General features: G+C 37.0%; 1 protein-coding gene across 2 annotated transcripts in view; it reads right to left on the bottom strand.

Annotated features, from left to right (window-relative positions):
* Positions 1-12,684, bottom strand: part of B3gat2 (beta-1,3-glucuronyltransferase 2) — a 65,645-nt gene that overhangs the window by 39,526 nt on the left and 13,435 nt on the right. The window lies entirely within an intron of this gene.

Genomic DNA, 12,684 nt, shown 5'->3' with positions numbered 1-12,684 from the left:
AGCATGTACAACCAGACAAATGAGAAATTATACTCCCTTTATGTGTATGTGTCAAAATGCATTCTACTGTTAGGTATAATTAATCATAACAAATAAAAAAAATTTGACAAAAGGAAAAAAAAAGATTCCTAGCCTCTGAAAATCTGGCAAACCATGCTAACATTTTGTTCGGCAACAGTGGCATGGAATGTCTACGTTGCTTTCAGAAGTGCTGGCCCCCGTTAGCCACCGCCCCCTACCATTCGCCATCACAGCATTGCTGCTGAGGCTGTGTCAATCACTACTGTTTCCAGCTTGTGCTGCCATGGAGAGATTCCTCTCTTTAACGTAGGAGACCAGTGGGCCATGAATTTCAAGAAAGTGGGGAGGTCATGGTATTTTGGAAATGAGGAATGCTCCTCTGTATTTAATATGCAAGGTGTGTGTATAAAAAGACATCCTCCAAAATAAACCAGGTGGGAACCATGAGAAAAATAAACCAGATTGAAATTTTAGTCCTTAGATTTCAATACAAATAAAAGTTATACTGCTTACACAACAGACTTACTTAATTCTATGACTTTAAGGCATATGATTTTGTGAATACTGATATGGACTGTCTGGGCTTTGCTTATTATAGATATAATAATCAAGGCACCATCGGGCTAGTGTAAAGATGGATCTATAGATCAATAAAAGAGATTAAAGAATTTAGACTTCTTATATATGGTCAGCTGGTTTTTGACAAGATGCCAAAGTAAGGAGATGCTGGAATTAATGGACATTCATTTTTTGGGGGAGTGGATGGGAATGAATGTAAAGAAAAGGGAACTCTAGTCACAGTTGATAGGAATGTAAATTATTAGCCCCATTATAGAAAACTGTGGAGAGTCCTCAAAAATTAAAAATTAGAACTACTATTATGATCCAGCAGTCCCATTACTGTCTATGTAGCCAAAGATATAAAATCAACATGGTTAAGAGAATTCCCATGTTCACTGCAGTATTATTCACAATAACTAAGATACAAAATAAAGCCAATGTCCATCAATGGATAAATGGAACACCAAAACTGGGTTGTCCTTGTTTTTCTAAAATATCACCACACATCCCAACACACATATCTCATAAAGACTGGTATTCAGAATACATGGAACTCTGTAGCTCAATTAAAAAAAAAGACAACCCAATTTGAAAAATGGACAAGGTTTGAACATATACTTCATCAGTTATATATAAATGACCAGTTATCACATAAAGAGATGTAGAAATCAAAATTAAAACCATAGTAAGAAACCATTACTTACCCACTAGAATGACTAACAATACCAAGAGTTGATGAAGATGCAGAGTAACTAGGTCTCTAATTAGTGGGAGTAAAGAAAAGCTACAAATGACTTTGCAAAATAATTTTCAGCTTGCTAAAAAGTTAAAAAATATGCTTATGACCTAGCAATCTCATTTCTAGGTTAAGAAAGGGAACAAAAATCACACATCCACATAAAAACTTGTACCTAAATGTTCTCAGTAGCTTTATTCCTAATAGCCATAAGCTGGAAATGGCACAAAAGTACATATATTTGCAAAGAGAAACTGTTACATACACATAGAATGGCTCACTACTCAACAAAGAGTCCTGAATGATTAATATCCCAACAGCAAGGATGTGTCTAAAAAATACAGTGCCGAGTCAAAGAAGCCAGACAAAATGCTACAGACTACAGAATTCCACTTATATGACATTCTAGAAAAGGCAAACTAATCTATTGGGATAGAAAGCAGATCAGAAGTTGCAGCAGTGAAGGCTGCAAAGGTTTTAAGGTGACAGTCACAAGGGTGTAGAAATTTGCTAAAATGCAGCAAACTCAATTTAAAAATGAGTACCTTTTAGTTCAGGTAAATAAAGTTGATTTAAAATAAAAGCAAAAACAATTGGGAGGTTTCGATATGAACTTATAAATGAAGAATCTTGAAAAACTATTCCAATATCTAACAGCCAAACTTGGCTTATAAATATTATTCTCCACTGAAAGAAACCAGGACTCCTTGGAGGAGTGACTGATTCCATGTCTGGCACAGGGTAATTACAAGATGAGCCTAGAGTATCTCATTGAAAAAAAGAGAAAAGCAAGTAAGTGCTCTAAGATAAACAAGAACAAGGTCAATGGATACAGACAAAAACTGGTCTGAAACATTCCTGGCCAATTTATAAACAACATGGGCATTAAAAAGAATGAAATCGATGGATGAAAACCCACTAGGGGAAGAGGGAATCCACTAGTCTATGTCTATAGGGTGTACGTGAAGTAGCTGTTCTTGGGTAAAGGTCGCTGGGAAGCCAAATATTCACATTGCCTCAAAGCATCACCCCATGGGTTACTTGTTAATGACAAGAGGAAAATAAGCTTCCACAAAGAGGGACTTGGCAGTTCTCCCTTGACAGAGTGGCCAGTCTTGGCGTCATACACAATGGTCTTACAACACCTGGTGCCTCACTGGATGCAGCAAGAGGAGGACAATATGGTCCAGGCAGTGCAATTGCCGAAAAGGTTTTGTCTTAATGTAGATATGAGGAGACAGATGTCTGTTAGGGAAGCTAGACAGCCCAACGCAGAAGGGTGTGTGTGTGAATAAACTCAGCTTCAACTATTTAAATTTCTATTTTGCTCAGGGTTTCTAGGAAATTGGCAACTGGCATAGAAAAGAAACCCAATATATGAGCACAACTGTTGTGTTCAGGAGAATAGCTTGTGACAATACTAGAGAAAAATGAGAGAAGAGGGTCCCTTGCTTTGGAGGTCCCCTGACTTCCCAGAAACCTCTCTCCTGCCATCAGTGTTAAAATATATTTCTTCTTTTTTTCTAAAAAAAAAAAAGATCAAATAAGCTTGTCTTTTTCACAAAGCTCTGAAATCTATGTATGGGTCTGTATGCTTTAGTAAAATGGATGTTTACTGAAAATATGAATCAAATTAATTGCCAGCGACTGTGTTCATCTTCATTTGGATATCTAAAAAGAAAACTTTATATAAAGTTAAATTATACTTAGGTTCGCAAAAAAGTTCTATGGATTAGCATGTCTAACATACTCCCATATTCTAAACTGCTACACTTTAAAAATTTGATTATTTGCTGTGCATTCCTCACGCTGTTCCAAAGTTCCAGGGTTCTTCAATAGCAAAGGGTATGTTAGTTACCTCTCTGGTCCAGCATGTAATAACAGTGTTTGTCCAATGATGTGATATGTATAGTTCACTTGGTATGGGGACCAAAGGCTGTTAGTACTGGTCTCATTTGTCCACTAGTCATTTTATGTAAAAGGCAAACGTGGATACGTGGATGCTAATCCGTGTCTCCAAAAAAATTATATCACCACTAATTTGAAAGCATACTAATGCCTTTCCTTAGAATAAATCAATATGGAGTTAGAATATGTCTTGAGGTGCTGTGTGTATGCACTCGTGTGTGTGTGTGTGTGTGTGTGTGTGTGTGTGTGTGTGTGTGTGTGCGCGCGCGCGCAAGGAAAGGGGTACATACTGGGATGTTCAACTCCTTTTTATCACTGCACATGAGATGGCAGAGTTCACTTCAAGAACCGTTGCCTTGACTACCATCAATCTATTTTCCTCAATGAATAGTGACCCAAGACCTTGGCTCTGGTTTGTTCAGGATTATAATTATGTGAGGAAACTCAAATTGCCTTATTTCTGTTCCTTAATTTCTCTCTATGAACATCAACTACATCTCTTATTCTTCTTAGAGAGAAGAGGGAAAAAAAGCTCTCTACAGCACTCAGAAACCCTTTAGAAATGTTATTTACTAATCATGCTTTCCCCTCCCAAACACTCACAGCATTCTCCTAAAACAACTTTTGAGAAAAGCACAAAATCCCACTTCTTCCTCAGGTGATGATAACTCACTTTTTTATAGAAAAAAATATAATATTCTTTGTTCTCTTATTCTTCAACTCTGTTCCATATTTTATTTAAGATCCCTTTACCTCTGGATTCTTTCCAATATTTAATTAGCATCTAATATTGTGCCAAAAAGAAAGATTAAAAGCAATTTACACATACGGATGAAAGAAAATCAACAGAGGTGACTGAAAATCAATAGCTTCCCTATACACAAGCAAATATAATGGAAAACAGCACCGCAAGAGCATCAACGAACATGCAACACTGGGCATAAACTTACTGAGGATAGTGCAGGAGTCACGGAAAGTCATGGCCTTGATTATGGACATGAAAGGATGTTCATGAGGACAGAGATGGACTGTGGCAAGACAGTTGCTTAGTCAACATCCACTTTCCTTTGTTATTGGCTGAGGCTGGGTTTGATTCAGGTAGTAACAAGGTTTTCCTTCACATGACTGAAGAAATCACACCCCAGCCCCACCCCCAACCCCCGGGTGGCAGGGGTAAACTGTGATTAGTCTGGTGCTGGCAAGACTCACCAGAGGAGCACCAGGTGGCTACTGGGAAAGGGTTCCTTCAATTCCTAAGGATGGTCCTTTCCTTCCTCAGCACATTGCCAGGTCTGGTTGTGAAGGCTGGAACTCTAATAGCCATTTCTCAACCAGGGAGAACACTAGCCTGAGGACAAAGCTGACATTCTGAGGATGGCAGGGTAGAGAGAGATGGACAAACTCCAGGACTTGATGACTCTACTGAATTATGAGGTCAGCCAGCCCTAAAATTGCTCTACAGCTCTGGATTTCCTGTTGGGAATGTGGCTCATTGTTCATCACAGCTTGTCCTCTTTCAAAGCTCACATGAAGACTTGGTGCCTCAGCATCCTTGGTAGTTAGAAAGGGCTCACATGACTGAAGACTGATTTCTGGTAGTGGAACATGAGCAGAAGTCAAAAGGCCATCCCAAGCCTGGTCCTTAGAATAACCTGCGTGATCCACCACCTCTCTTTCCTTGCTAGTCCAGCCATGTGCCATACATTGTGCAGTGACCAGATGGAAGCACTGGGATATCTGAGGAATCAACTATGCCCAGGAGAGTTGCCAGCCCCAAGCAAACTTGTGGGGACTGATCAATAAGCAATCATTGCATCAAGCCTTTCAGAATTCAGTTTTGCCTGTTTCCACAGGCGCTAACCCTGATTTTTTCCCCCAATAGAGTGAGATAATACACGTGTTTATTGTTTAAGATAATCCTAGTTGGGGTTTTGTAACTTGTGGCCAAAGACTTCCTATTTGTAGCACTTGCCATTTTGCTGGATCAGAAGTCTCAACAATATATAGAATTCTTTACACTGCAACCCAAAGTGAAGCTCACTGACAATAGCTACCTGGGATGTAGCTATTCTGGGCTGTTAGTTTGGTGCAGGGCCATGAAACCTTTAACTGCTATACTAGGGGGGAAATGTAGCAGGATTTTATGAAAATAAACCCAAGGCATCTAATAAAGACAAGTACCTAAGCTGCGGAGGGGCAGGAGCAGCAGGGACATTGTTCCCAGGGCGTTAGTTTAGGAGCTGGAGAGACGGGTCATCTTCATGTAAGATTTGCATTTACCTGATTCTCCAGAAAGTGGCAGATTTCCATTCTGGTAGGCTTTGGTTAAATAGGCTCTGGGAACAGTATTGGAGTTTAATTTTTTTCACCAATTAATAAAGCTCTAGAGAACCATGGTACTGAATACAAAGAAGCACTTTGTGGCAAATTCTAATTTCCCAAATAAATAGAGCATTTATAAGAGCTCTAATTTGAAAAAGTCCACTGTTAGAAGCAGCATATTAGCAGTACACATAGCAATATAAATAGATCTTAAAAACATGGTACAGCATGGAAAAATAGAAAAAGTCTATAATGTTATTTATGTACACTTAAAATACTACACATGAAACACTATGCATATCACAAGGGCGTGAACAAATAAAATAATGTACTGCATGCATATGAAAGTAGGTGCCTGCAGATAAGGGTGAAAGAAAGTAAACAGAACAGGAGGAAACTGCACAGAATGGGGCTGACAGAAGGTAGGAATGGGAAGAATGACAAGCTCTATACTTGAAATCTAAGAGAATGAAAGAAGAAAAGTTCTCAGGTTCTCCTGGTGGAAAATATAGTTAGGATATATTACAAGTGAGTTAAAGAACAGGAAGGGTCCCTCAAAGATCATAGATGTAATTAAACAACTCCAGAAAACATTTAGAAAGGTAAAAATTTCCAAATTTGATAGAGCTTTTCCTAAAGCAGTAAGTAGACTCTTTATATCTTCAGTAGAAAGTTATTTGACAAATTATCATGCCAATCTTTACCTAGGTCAAAAATTGAAATATAAAATCAGAGAGCTCAATTAACAACAACAAAACTCTGGGGCTGTTTACTTGATACAAGACTCACAGCAGGGATTATTTAAATTAGGGTTTGTTTACAGATTATTACCTCCTTAATAAGAAGAAGAGTATCAGAAAAGCAAAATGGATAAACAAGAACCAACTATATACTATCTACAACAGTCACACTTTAAAAACATAGGATGAAAGCAAAAGGTTTGTGGCTGGGGTTGTGGCTCAGTGTAGAGTACTTGCCTAGCACGTGTGAGGCACTGGGTTTGATTCTCAGCACCACATAAAAATAAATACATAAAACAAAGGTATTGTGTCCATCTACAACATTAAATTTTTTTTTAAAAAAAGCAAAAGGTTTTATGGGAAATGATACAACAGACAAAGCTATTGTGAAAGCTCTTGTGGCTATATTAATGTCAGACAAAATAGCTTTTAAAACAATAAGGTCACCAGAGATAGTGGAGGATATTTCATAATGACAAAAGATCAATTGGTCAAGAAAAACTATCAAATCTAAATGTGTGTGCACCAAACAACATAGCTTTAAAATAAGTGAAACAAAGGCTAGATAGGTCTAAAAGGAGCAAGAGAAGAATTCACAGTTGTAGTCAGAACCTTCACGATTGACAGAGCACACAGACTAAATATCAGCAGGGACATAATAATTTTAAAGAGCACCCAACCAAACTGACATATACCATATCCAACAACTGTAGAATAAATGTTCTTTTCAGCATACATGGAACATGCACGAATATCAACCATATCCTGGAATATAAAGCAAATCAATATATTTCAATTAAGAGAAATTAGGTTTGTATTTTCAAATCACACTTGAAATAAAAAACAAAAATAAGAAAACTACTGGGCATGGTGTTGCACACCTGTAACCCCAGCAACTCAGGAGACTGAAGTAGGAAGATTGCCAAGTTCAAAACCAGTCTCAGCAACTTAACAAGGCTCTAAACAACTTAGAAAGATCCTGCCACAAAATAAAAAAAAAACAAAGGCTTGGAGATGTGGCTCAGTGATTTAGTGTTCCTGGGCTCAGTCCCTGATACCAAAAAATAAAAATGAAAAAAGAAAAAAAATCAAATTATACCAAAATCAATTAATTAGAACTAGAGATAGACAGTATAGAAAAGGTAAAGTAAAAAGTTGAGTCTGTGAATCTGCCTCCTTACATTCAAAGCTCAGCCTCCCACTATTTTCTCTGGCCCTGGGCATGGCAGACAGGCTTTCTAAGCTTGTTCCACATACACAAATGGGGACATAATCACGGTCCCATCTTACAGGGTTGTTTTGAAAACTAAATGAGGCAAACAAGTGCCATATTAGCATCCCCCGTCATCACTGTCATTAACTTCACCATGGCCTTCCTCACATGCTGCTCAGAGGCAGGGAGTTGCTAACCTTGGTTTAGATATTGGGACTGGTTATCAAGAAATTAATAGGAACTTTTTTTCTTAGATGTTTAAGAAAGAAAATACATCCATCTTTCTAGAAAAATCTACACCAAGTAAATTTTATAGTCCCAGGCATGGAATAAAGTGTCCCCTTCCTTCATGTTTCAGAAGTTTAATCTTTGATGCCTATTTGGGGACAGCCCTGAAGATGAACATCAGTAAAAATCAAGGCATTTAAAATCATGCTTAGGGATTGGGATTGTGGCTCAGCGGTTGAGCACTCGCCTAGCACGGTCGCCACCCGGGGTTCAATTCTCAGCACCACATAAAAAAAAAAAAAAGGCATTGTGTTTTGTCCATCTCCAAAAAAAAAAAAAAAAAAGATATAGTCTCTCTTTCTCTAAAAAAATAAAAATAAAATCATGCTTAGATAATACTGAGCAAAGAGAACTATAATGGAGGTATCACAATACCAATACTCAAATTATACTACAGAGAAATACTAACAAAAACAGCATGGTACTAGCACCAAAACAGACACGAAGACCAGTGGAGTAGATTAGAAGACACAGAGACAAACCCACATAAATACAGTTATCTGATACTAAATAAAAATGCCCAAAACATGTGTTGGACAAAAGATTCCTTTTTAACAAATAGGTGCCCTTCAACAGATGGATAAAGAAAATGTGGTGTACACACACGATGTAGAAGAATGAAATGTGACCTCTGTCTCACTCCCTATACAAAAGTCAATATAAGTGGACCAAAGACCTAGGAATTGGACCAGAAACTGCAACTTCTAGAACAAAATGTAGGCTTAACACTCCAACATGTCAGCATAGAGACCAACTTCCTTAATAAGACTCCTAAAGAACAAGAAATAAAACCAAAAATCAATAAGTGGGATGGCATCAAATTAAAAAGCCTCTGTGCAGCAAAGGAAACTACTGAGAGTGTGAAGAGAGTACCTACAGAATGGGAGAAAATCTTTACCACCTGCACCTTAGACAGGGCATTAATATCCAGAATATATAAGAACTCAAAAAATGAAACACCAAAAAACAAAATAAATAACCCTAATTCATAAATGAGCAAAAGAACTAAATAGACACTTCTTAAAATCAATACAAATGGTCCACAAATATATGAAATAATGTTCAACATATCTAACAATTAGGGAAATGTAAATCAAAACTACATTGAGATTTCTCATTCTAGTTAGAATGGCAATCAAGAATAAAATAATAGTGAATATTGATGAGGATGTGGGGAAAAGGCTACATTCATACATTGTTGGTGGGACTGCAAATTAGTTCAACTACTCTGGAAAGCAGTATGGAGATTCCTCAAAACCCTAAGAATGAAACCATCATATGACCCAGCCATCCCACTCTTTGCTATATATCCATAAGATACAAAATCAACATACAATAGTGATGGGGGGCAGCCACATCAATGTTTATAACAGCACAATTCACAAAAGCCAAGCTACTGAACCAACCTAGGTGCCCTTCAACAGATGAATGGATAAAGAAAATGTGGTATACACACACACGATGGAATGCTACTCAGCCATAAAGGAGAATGAAATTATGCCATTTGCTGGTAAATAGATGGAACTGGCGGCTATCATGCAAAGTGAAATAAGCGAGACACAAAAAATATCAAGGTTGGATGTTTTCCCTAATATGCAGAAGGTAGTCTAGAATAGGGAAGTGGTGGAGGAAAAAAAAAAAGGAGGGGAGAATTTTATCAAATAGAAGAAAGATCAGTGGCATACAGGAAGGGGATTTAGGGGGAGAGAGGAGGAGCAGAATAAGGAAGAAGAGTGGATTGAATCTGAGCTAACTTATCTATGAATGTATATGAATAACCACAGTGAATCGCTATTATGTATATCCACAAGATACTAATTTTTTAAAAAAAACTATTAGTAGCACAAAGATCAGTAGAGGGAAGGAAAAAGGGGGAGGGAGGAGAGAAGAAGGGGAAATATAGCAAATATTCCATGCTTTCATAATTATGTCAAATGAATACTAACGTTTTGTATAACTAAAAGGAACCAATAAAGAGATAAAATCATGCTTAGAAACATCTCACCAGACACAATGTTCTATAAAACATCATTTAGAAAACCCCGAATTATTTTTGAGAATGTTTTTGTAAAATGTGAAATACTGAGTGCAGGTTTGTGTGGGGGGTTGTTGTTTGTTTTTTGCTATTATTTTGCAGTGCTAGAGATTAAACCCAAGGCTTCACACATGCTAGGCAGACTACCATTGAGCTATACCCCCAGTCTTATTTGTTTGTTTTGGAGACAAGGTCTTGCTAAGTTGCCCCAACTGGCCTTAAATCGGCAGTCCTCCTGCCTCAGCCTCCTGATTAGTTTTGTATACAATATTTTAAATGTACATAACGACACCAAAATATTTTTCCATTTTTCTATGCTATGCATATTTTTAAGATCTATTTATATTGTGTATACCTAAAATTTGCCTCAGTCCTGAACTTTTTAGTTATATTAGTAGTAGATGATATTTTTCAGACAGGGAACAGTGATTAAAACCTATCAGATAGCATCAAAAAGCATAAACTACTTAAAAATAAAGTTAACAAAGGAAGAAAAAATTGATAGGCTGAAAATAGAACATTATTGAAAGAAGTTAAAGACAATAATAAAGGGAACATTTTGTAGATTAGAAAACTTAAAATTAATATGTCAACTGTACTCAAATCAATCTCTAGATTCCATACAATCCCTATTAAAATCCAAATGACTGGTTTACAAAAAGAAAGATATCCTAAAATTCATATGGAATCTCAAGGAACCCTAAAGGGCCAAAACAAACTTGGAAAAGAACAAAATTGGAGGACTCACACTTCCTGATTTCAAATCTTACTACAAAGCTACATTAACCAAAACAGCATGTACCAGGAAAGACAGGCATATAAACCAATGGAATAGAATAGAGAACTCAGAAATAAACTCTAAAATAATTCTTGACAAAGTCATTCATTTTCACTGAGATCAATGAGTAAAGAACAGTCTCTTCAGTACATGCTGCTGTGAAAAACTGGATACACACATGCAAAAGGATGGAGCTGAATTAGTTGAATTCCTAACGCCTTGTAAAAAGGAACTCAAACTATGAATATTAGAAGAAAAAGTGACATTGAGTTTGACATTTCCTGGATATGATACCAAAAACACAAAAGAAAAAAATAATTCAACATCAAATTGAAAAACTTGTTCATTAAAGGACATGATCAGTATAATAAAAAGGCCTCCCTTGAAATGTGAGAAAATATCTGCAAATCACAAATCTGATACAGGATTAATAACCAGAACATATAAAGCACATATAAAACCCCCCAAATTACTGCCCAAAGTAAAAAACAGGGTTTAACCCAACCCACATTTAATAACAACAAAAAAACAACTCAACTGAAAATGGGCAAAAGAACTTGAATAGACAGTTCTCCAAGTGGCCAGAAGCACATGAAAAGATGCTTAATCTCACCAATCATTAGGGAAACGCAAATCTATGATGAGATGACACACTTTTCACTTCAGGTGAGAGATTTTACTTCACATTTTTTGAGGACTAGTATCTAAAAAACAACATTGGCTAGGGTGTAGAGAAATTATAACCCTGTGCGCTTAGTGGAAATGTAAGACAGTTGTAGTTGCTGTGGATAAAAGCATGGCAGGTCCTCTAAAAAATGATACATAGAATTACAACAGGATCTACCAATTCCAATTTTGTGTTTATGCTCCAAAGAATTTAAAACAGGTACTCAAGCAGATATGTGTACAGCAATCATCAGATCAGCATTATAGCAATAGCAAAAATGTGAAAGCACATTTCACAATAGCAAAAAATGTGAAAGCAATCTGAGTACCCATTGAAGGATGAATGGATAAGCAATGTGTGGTCCATATATAAAATGGACAGCATTCAGCCTCAAAAGGGTATACACTTCTGATGCATGCTACAATGTGAATGAACTGGGATGACAGTCTTCTACATGAAAAAATCCAGACACAAAAGGATAATATCACATGATTCCACTTATGTAAAGTACCCAGAATAGTTAGAGAGTTGAATAGTAGATTAGAGGTTCCCAGGATAGATTACAATGGCAAAAGTATACTTTACCTCATTAGAGGTTACTAAGGTAAAAGTAAATGGCAAATGTAAATATCATCAAAACAATTTAAAAAAAAAAAAACAAGAATACTCCACTTTTATTTCTCCTTATTGCCCTTTATGTTTAGGGGAAAAAGATGTAAAAACAAAATAGAATAGGCATGTGGATGTTTGTTTTGTTTTTTTTGTGGCACTAGTGATTAAACCTAGGCCCTTGCACATGCTAGGCAAAAGTGCTTTACCACTGAGCTACATTCCTGGTCCTTGAATTTTAAGCCAGGATCTTACTAAACTGCCCAGGCTGGCCTTGAACTTGTGATCCTCCTGCCTCAGCCTCCCGAGTAGCTGGGATTACAGGCATGCACCAACAAGCCCAACTGCGTGTACTTTTATATTTCACTGGATTCACAAGAGCCAGACACATGAGCACCTATATTTGATCTATAGGACAATCAACTGATTCTCAGAGGAACCCCATGGGTTGCTGTAAAACCCCAAATCACTGCCCCTAGGAAGAAACATGGTTTAACCCAACTTGTAACTTATTTGTTTCTTAAATCCTAAAATAAAAAGGTAAAACAAGATCAGAAAAGACAAAACCCACAAAAATTGTCTTATCAGTATGTACAGCAGGAAGGAAAGGTGGTAGGCAAATAGTGAAATGTATTAAAGAACAATGAAAATTGTAAGAAATTATTTTCAGCCAGGCACACCTGTAAGATTAGTGATCCTGGAAGCTGAGGCAGGAGGGTCATAAGTTCAAGGCCAGGCATAAGTTCAACTTAGACCCTGTCTCAATAAACAAAAAGGGCTGTACCTCAAAAAAGGGATATAGTTCA

This window comes from Ictidomys tridecemlineatus, chromosome 8, assembly GCF_052094955.1.
Source record: "Ictidomys tridecemlineatus isolate mIctTri1 chromosome 8, mIctTri1.hap1, whole genome shotgun sequence".
Taxonomy (NCBI): domain Eukaryota; kingdom Metazoa; phylum Chordata; class Mammalia; order Rodentia; family Sciuridae; genus Ictidomys; species Ictidomys tridecemlineatus.
The sequence above is the reverse complement of the archived record's forward strand: the minus strand, read 5'-3'. Positions and strand labels throughout refer to the sequence as shown.